Source organism: Pinus tabuliformis, chromosome 7 (assembly GCF_031772625.1).
Source record: "Pinus tabuliformis cultivar Carrire ecotype Pingquan chromosome 7, CPIR1, whole genome shotgun sequence".
NCBI classification, from domain to species: domain Eukaryota; kingdom Viridiplantae; phylum Streptophyta; class Pinopsida; order Pinales; family Pinaceae; genus Pinus; species Pinus tabuliformis.
This window is the reverse complement of record NC_142293.1, coordinates 1768239852-1768248798: the sequence shown is the minus strand read 5'-3', so window position 1 is coordinate 1768248798 and position 8947 is coordinate 1768239852. Positions and strand designations below refer to the sequence as shown.

Below are 8947 nucleotides of genomic sequence, written 5' to 3'. Positions count from 1 at the left end.
TTGGAAGCGGTACACTACATAGCTTTATTTTGTTGGAATTACACTTAGCGAGGATGTCAACTCACTTCAGTGTAACGGAGTCCTCTTTGAGGGTCACATTATGGTTGCAGAGGTATACAAACACATCTCTCTATCCCTAGAGGTGCTGGCACCTATCAGTTGGTTTTGTTTTGTTTGGAAGTGGCACATGCCTCCAAAGATAAAAATCTTTGGTTGGCTAGTTTGGAAACACAGGGTTCTCACATGGGAAAACCTGTGTGAGAGGTTTTGAAAGGCCGAGTAGATGTTATCTGTGTAAAGATGCCACTAAAGACATGATGCATCTTTTCTTTCATTTCCCATGTGCCAATGGCATCCGGATGTGTGTTCTTCTGTCCTTAAATATTCAAGCTCACTGGGATTATTCGTTTATGGAGGAATGTTGTATATGGTGGATGACTTACCGCGCAACACAACAAACATTTCCCTTTTTTGTATCCTGGGGCATATGGATTAGTAAGAATCATATGATTTTTTAGGATCGCCCTCTTAACATAGATCGCTTATGTGATACCATAGTTGCTATGCACAGTAAATATGTAAGTGATCATCATACTAAAGCCGCGCAAATCTCTAACAGAGGCTCCTAGTCACATGTTTCTGGCTAGCTATTTTGATGGGGCTGCACAAGGTGGTCATTGGAAATGTGGGTTGGTTATCATGATGTTGAAGTGTTACCAATTTCTTTTTCATTGGAGCAGTGGAAAAGGGACGAACAACAAGGCCAAAGTAATTGTTGTATGGGATCCCTTATACTATGCAAAAGAACTTGGTATTGACTCTACGCACATTCTTGGTGATTTTCAGGTTGTCATCGAACAGTTAAACAGTCATTCTCTTATGATCCGCCATTGCCCTTCAATTGGCTTCGCAAGATTGGCAAGTTGAAGTCTACGTTCCAACACATCGTCATTGCTCATGTGTTCAAGGATTTTAACTCGGTCGCAGATGCACTCTCAAAAGGGGACTACATGCTCCGCTTGGAAGTATTTTCTACATTGTTCTTCGAAATGGGGTGCAAACGAACGTTGGGTCCTTTATGTTGGTCTGATCCACTACTTATTTTATGTGTTTTATTCTTGCAACTAGGTTGGTTGTTTCATGGTGATCTCATTTTTTTCTTTTCAAAAATTGCATATTTTATGGTATTTCTAGAAACGTTGATGTAGACCATCTTTTTTGGAATAGACAGATGCTATGTAGATAATTGCACATGGAGGCAGTATATAGGTAGACAGCATGCTTATGTTGATTATGTGTAGTTTTTCTTTCAAATACTCATTTTGCTGGCGATGTTGAAGACTTTCTTTATTTGGAGCTCACTGAACAATGTAACCGACTTTTGCTAATATGAAACCAATGTTTTTCTCTCTGAAAAATTAATAAAAATAAATAAATAATAATATATATCAAAAAAAAACCAACATTCTTGTTACTATTAATGTTCAAAATTGCTGATTTATATAACGTATTATACATTTACTAATTAGTCTTTTTTAGAATTGCAAAATTTACTAATATTTATTTTAACTTTATAGAATTCACATTTTAAAGTTGTATTATGTATTGTAGTATAATTAAAATTAAAATAATACATAATTTTGGGTACTTTATGGAATTCAACACCAAAGTAATTGCTACTCAACTATAGTTTGACAAAAAGTTAAATTACCTGGTATGTGCATACCATTGCATTGCAAGTACTAGAACGATAAGAATTATATGATACACTAAAGAAGTCCTATTACACCAAGTAAAACCATGATATTTGCATGATTTTGACTTAGCTTTGCTATAGCTTCAAAGATCTGGATAAATATTTCAATAGACAAGTTTGAATAGAGTTTTTTCTCAATAAAAATAGAACAACTTATAAAAGCATTTTATCAAAAAAACATTGAAAAATATGCTTATCATTGAACTATGAGATAATCACAGCCATAATAATGAAAAGAAAAATGAAAACGAAAGATAAACTAGCATAGTGACTTTAAAAACAAAAACACTCAAAACTCACAGGGAACCTGCCATGACTTTCAAATTAATCCATATCTTATATTAATGTGATTTAACACTGATTTTGAACTATACAATTACAAATCCAGTCCAACATATATTTACACTTTAACTTACGGTTATTGAATTAAAATATTATTGTAATTGTTGTCCACTATTTTAGTTCATATTTTGAGATTATAGATAAGAATCATTTAATTCCCATCTTGTATTGACTCGTGGCTTCAAAAACAATTATTTGTCTAGATCTTATATTAATGTGATTTAACAAAAGATTTATATTAATGTGATTTAACAAAAGATTTCACACCACAGTTATAAAAAAATTCCAACTTATTCACTAAAATTTATAATATTAATGTGATTTAACAAAAGATTTCACACCACAATTATAAAAAAATCCAAACTTATTCACTAAAATTTATAAATATTCAATTCAAATATTATTGTTATTGTTGTCCATTATTCTAATTAAATAGCATTTAATAGAACAATTGTTTGTCTAAATCTTATATCAATGTGATTTAACAAAATATTTCAATTCACAGTTATAAATTCATTCCAACTTACTAAAATTCACAATTATTAAATTAAGAAACTATTGTTATTGTTCTCCAACTTACTAAAATTCACAATTATTAAATTAAGAAACTATTGTTATTGTTCTCCATTATTCAAGTAGATTTTACATGATGAAGGATAGATCACCTTTATTCCACTTTGTATTGGCTCACTTTTTATCCAAAATTCTAATGTTGTATACATTGGTCTGGATTCACTTCTCAAGTGTCATGTAGCATAACAGTAGCAGACACATCTGTCAACATTGTTACACTAACACATGGCTGTGGTACGGAGTGACATCAAGATGTACACATTTTTACTTAAAATATGCAACTTTAATATTTATCCTCTTCCATTGGATGCTACATATCTTGAGTAGGATATACAACCATGCCAACTATCTTGAGAAGATATTTACAAAGTGAAAACCCCAATTTGCTAATGGCAATAGTATCTAGCACAAATTACCAGGTCCATAAGACTAAATCGTGAGTCACTCATGGATAAACTGTCCCTTGCATCAGATCTTAAGTGTGGTAACTGAAAGGGCCTTGTTACAAATGCGTCGTTTGACTGCCGTCTCAACAAACTGGGTTAGAATTTGACAACCCAAATTTTCGTACTTTTTCCATGTTCAACCATAATTATGGTGCAAGTAAACCTAGGTTGAAGCTCGGACTCAACCGCCTGCTTCTAAAACAGGCATAGACAATGAAGCTTCCGCAAAGCACATTTACTTTCACCCAGTGATTTACAGAATACACAACTATTTCAGCAAAACCCAGAAATTTAGAAGAATCAACTTATATCTGAAGCTTGCCAGTTCATTAATAGTTCACATGTAGTTCACATGCCTGCAGACATCTGCAAAAGCCCAGCACTCATGAGTCATCAATTTGTTTGAGAAGAATCTCTGTTTCTTCATCAGGACGGATATTGTCTTCTATCACAAGCTCCGATATTTTGGGAGGAACTTTACCAGCATGGACATAAGTACGAAGCAAACAGTTGTAAATTTCTGTGCTCACAAATTTCAACCCTCTAAGTATTTTAAAAAAAATCCTCCGCGCTTTTAACATCACCTTGCTTCTCGAGATGTTTTAAAATAGCTACCACATTTCCAAATTTTGGCTGCAGAGTACTCTGTCCAACTGACACAGATTTTGCCATTGCCTCCATAGCCTTGTGAATTTCTCCACTCTGTATATAGCCCTCTGCAAGGATTTCCCAAGTATCGGCATTTGGCTTTCCCCCATTCTCTATGATACGCTCAAGAAGCACTTCTGCTTTTGGCAGCCATCCGTTTTTTATGTAAGCAACAAGAAGGACATGGGATACTCTGATATCATCAAACAATTTCACAGAATCCCATTTTCTAAGAAAATCCTCAGCACCCTCAATGTCCCCAATCGCTACTAATGACGAAAGCAAACACATATAGCTTCTGTTTGTCATTTCAGGAAATGCCGATTCAAAAGATCTCCAAATCCTGTACACTTCATCTCTATTCCCTAGGCTACCATGCAAACGAATTAGATGATGATAACCAGCTCGATACTTTCGTTTTCTCTTCGCCTCCATCTTTTTCATTTTATTCTCCGCTTCTTTCAATGTAGATTCTGCTTTGTCAAGATCTTTGGCTTGGATATAAAAATTTACTATAGTGCTGTAAATGGTCCAATTTGTATCAACATTATCATCACTCTGCATTTCATTCAACACATCTTCCACCTTATCCATGTCTGACAAAGCTGTATAACTTCTCATCCAAAAGTTATAAGAATAAACATCTAGTGAGATACCATTTTTCTTCATTTCCCAGATCACAGAAGGTACCCTTTCAAATTGCCCCGTGTTTATGTAGAGTGACATCATTCCATTAAAAGCAAGTGGACCTTTAGCAAACCCCAAATCCTTCAACTTTTCCATGGTTGCCTCTGATTTTTCAATATTTTTCTCTTTTACATAACTGTTCAGAAGAACAGAATAAGTTTTATGATTCTTTAATATATCGGGAAGATCTGTGAAGTACTTTTCAGCACTGGTAATGCCAGATACTTTTGCTATCAAATCTAAGTGGATAGCACGTTCACCTGAAGAGAATGAAAATTTTTGGCCCATCCACTCAAAAATCTGCAAAACCCAAATGAAATCACCATATCGAAATCACATCAACTATGTAACACATGTCAAAGAGAGGCCAATTTTTTAATGATGCAAACAATACATCTGCAAATAAATGGAAAACAAATAATGACATTCAAACAGAGTAGAAGCCTCAAAAACTAAGAGAACCACCACAAACCCCATCCGTCCCTCTTTTTTGGTGATATTCCTGATACATTGGGAAACATCCCCAAGGGCAACAGCTACTTGTCCCTAAAATTAAAAACAACTTTTAAATTAATTAAAAAATAGTTTATAAGGAATTTAAACCAAAAATAAGAACTTTTAAAAAATGGAAAATAGCCTTTAAAAGCCTCTAAAAGAAACCCTAACCCGTTCCTTGAGTAAACATTTAAAGCTATAACTGCGCATTTTCACTCTTCACATCTTGGCTATGTGCAAAAAGGAACTGAGGAAGTCCAATCTTCCAGCTGTGAAATATTTTGGGCAGTAATTCTGGATGGAGAAATAAAATGTCTTGTTTTCTTCTTATTATTGCAATTTTCCTTTTGTATAGATAGGGCATTGAAACTGCTCGGAGATATTTTTGCCAACACGAAGTATATAACACAATGGATTTAGTGTTAGGACTTTCGCACATTCACACAAGTGGATTGTACAATCTTAATAGCTAGAACAATAAATATATTTTATATAATTGAGTAGGGTTATGTGACTGCAGAAATAGTTGAACAAACTCTTTGTACTCTTTCTATATTTGATCATAAAATTAAGTAATGGCTCGTGCTCTTCTTGTTTATGCACTACTGAATCCTTATCTTTAACATAGCATCAAAGTCAGTGGCACTGCTATTAAAATACCATAGAAGTTTCAGCCCTGATACAGAATCTGATTTCTCCAGAAAAACCTGTGAAAACTTCAGATCTGCAAGCAACAAAACCACTAGGGCAACAAAGAATAAGGACACCGTAACTCAAATGGTTAGATCGTTTTAGCAGCCACTAGAGCAAGATCCAGTACAAAATTCAGATCCAAAAATTACGCTCGTTCAGTGCCATCCCACAATAAATCAGATCTTAAAGTACAAATTAAACCATGCTAAATCAGCTCAACATCAGCCCAATTGTTCATTCCATAAACATAATAAATCGGCAACTAAAACACCCAAAATTATATAATAAAAGATGATTACATACAACAAATCAACATCTTCCATTCTACAAATACAAAACCTGAACAGCAAATTAACTTTTCCCTAGCTTACAATGCAAAACCAACAGGTTCTCTCAAACTCATAAAGCATAACAACAAATAACCTCACTATTACATTTCTCACATTATCCTTTTCTAGTTCTTGTCAAACTAGTAATGCTATGAAGTGATGTGCTCCTTCCTTTTATAGGATAAGTGTTGAGTTACAAGACCCTGACCCACTCATGGGCCCTCAAAGAGACTCTTGCTCCAATAGTCTACGTCTAATGTACTGAGTGGGTAGGCACATGCTGCCCACACATGCCAACTCACCCACTTTACATATTTGTACGCAACATCACATATTTTTATGCAGTGCCAATTCACCCACATCACATATTTTTATGCAACAGTTAACCCTCCTAGCCCAAGTGACAAAATAGATATAAAGAGGTCACGAGTCAAAACACCCTAATGGGATTCTGTCCAACTTATGAATCCTCTCTCCATCAATGGCCAATGTTGGCATTGTTGTCATTGATGGCAAAGGAGCAACAAAGTATGGTGAAGTGTTGTTGATCAGGAAATGAAGGAGCTGAGTATATTATGTGAAAATTTCAAGTCTGAAATCCTATTGCAACCACTGGTATTATTTCTTTTAACTAATAAATTAATTATTCAATTTATTGCTACGGCAACATCGAAATAAACACACCGCAATCTTTACAAATAAAAACAGCAGAAAATAATAGCGCTGAAAACTGAGAAAATACTAGCACAAGCACATAAATTGACACCATTATTTTTGGACAATTGTCCCCAGAAAAACCCAATGCGGAAAAACCGGTGCAGCAGCTAAGGGTTTTTATTTATGTTGCACAGGGACCCGTCCCCACCATAATTCATGATGTTTCTTCCGTTCCGGTGATCCAGGGACTTTAGAACTCGTCGGAAACGTTCCAAATTTGTCGGGGACTCCATCGGGGACTTGGGGACTTCAAGGTCGTCCCTCGAAAAATCGGGGACTTTTTGGGGTCTTCCAAAACATCCCTCAATAAATCGGGGACTTTTGGACGTCCCCAATGTAATTTAAATTTAAAAGTTAAAATAAATATTATATTTTTCATTTTTTATAAAAAAATTAAAAAGAAAAACTTAATTCATAATTGTAAATAAAAATAAAAAAAATGAAATCAGTTACCCTAGTGCATACCTAAAAGTTAAAACATAAAACATCGCTCTCATTTACCATTCGTTGTTCAGCTGCCAACAGGGAGATTCAAGCACACAGGTTTTCAAATTTCTTCATGCACACAGCAAGGTTCAGTCACCAATGTTTCATTTACGCAGTCACCAGCGTTTCAGGCACGCAGACTTCACGACAAGGTTCACGCAAGCTTCATTGTTTTGGGTTCAGGCTTCAGTGTTTGGGGCAGCCTTCACGCCGAACAAAGAGCAGCCTTCACGCCCGGCAGTTTAATCACCCAGCAGTGAGCAGTTAAGCACATTTTTTGCACTTTTGGAGCCAAAAGTCAAAAGTCGAGCCTAAAAAATGCAGGTTAAAAGGCTGCAAAAATTTTAACTTTAGTTTATGATTTATCTGTCATCACTAGAACCCATAAATGATTAAAAAAAATTGAGTGTTTTTATTTTTTATAAGAGTTTTCAGTTTCTTGCTTGGAGCTATCAAAAAACTTGGAGCAACAATGCGTTTTTTGTTGGCAAATAAGTTTATAATTTATTTTTATTTTTAACCAGTGGTATGGTCTTATATTTTTAATTTTTTTCCTTAAAAATTAAAATTTTAAAACAAATCTATTTTATTTTTAAATTACAAACCGCACCTCTAAAAACAAATCAAATGGATAGCAACACAGTTGCACAACCTGAGGGTGAAACATTAGCAGGGCCAACAGAAAATTTTGTTTTCATCAACACAAAGAAACCCTTACTTCAGTTTGTCAAAAAAATCACCAAGAATAAAAAGAAAAACAGTGGTGGTTTAGAAAAGTGGGCATGCAACCTTTGTGGTCATAATTTCAAGGGAAGCTACACTAGGGTTTACCATCATCTTTTGTGTATTCCTGGAGATGGAGTAAAGGCATGCACTTGTCCATTGGAAAAGAGAATTGAACTTACTAAACTTCACATGGCTGCCACAGGTGGCATTGTAGAGATGGAGGACAACTCTACTGTCTTCAAAAAACCAAAAATTTTAAGCATAGAAGAAGAGTACTCTCAAAGAGAAATCAATGAAAAAGATTCAATTGATTTAGGTTCCAGTAAATCTAGTTCAAGTAAGAAAGGCAAAGTTGTTGTGGCAGAGTGGTTCAATGTGCAACGCAAGAATGAGGTAGAGGATGCAGTGGCTGAATTCTTCTTTGCCAATGGAATATCATTTAATGCCACCCATTCCCCTCAGTACAAAGAGATGATAAAGAAAGTCATTGTTGTTGGTCCATCATTTCAGCCCCTTGGTTACAATAAATTGAGGACAACATTGTTAGATAGAGGGGTCACAAAGATGCAGTTTTCAGTTTCTTGCTTGGAGCTATCACTTGGAGCAACAATGCGTTTTTTGTTGGCAAATAAGACCAGTGGTATGGTCTTATATTTTTAATTTTTTTCCTTAAAAATTAAAATTTTAAAACAAATCTATTTTATTTTTAAATTACAAACCGCACCTCTATCAAATGGATAGCAACACAGTTGCACAACCTGAGGGTGAAACATTAGCAGGGCCAACAGAAAATTTTGTTTTCATCAACACAAAGAAACCCTTACTTCAGTTTGTCAAAAAAATCACCAAGAATAAAAAGAAAAACAGTGGTGGTTTAGAAAAGTGGGCATGCAACCTTTGTTGTCATAATTTCAAGTGAAGCTACACTAGGGTTTACCATCATCTTTTGTGTATTACAGGAGATGGAGTAAAGGCATGCACTTGTCCATTGGAAAAGGGAATTGAACTTACTAAACTTCACATGGCTGCCACAGGTGGCATTGTAGAGA

General features: G+C 35.0%; 1 pseudogene across 1 annotated transcript in view; it reads right to left on the bottom strand.

Moving 5' to 3' along the window:
• Nucleotides 1–3002: 3002 nt before the first annotated feature.
• Nucleotides 3003–8947, bottom strand: part of LOC149255431 (pentatricopeptide repeat-containing protein At1g02150-like) — a 93722-nt pseudogene continuing 87777 nt past the window's right edge. The window contains exon 3 of the transcript XR_016267243.1: nucleotides 3003–4752. The product of XR_016267243.1 is annotated as a pentatricopeptide repeat-containing protein At1g02150-like (transcript). The remainder of the gene's footprint in view (nucleotides 4753–8947) is intronic.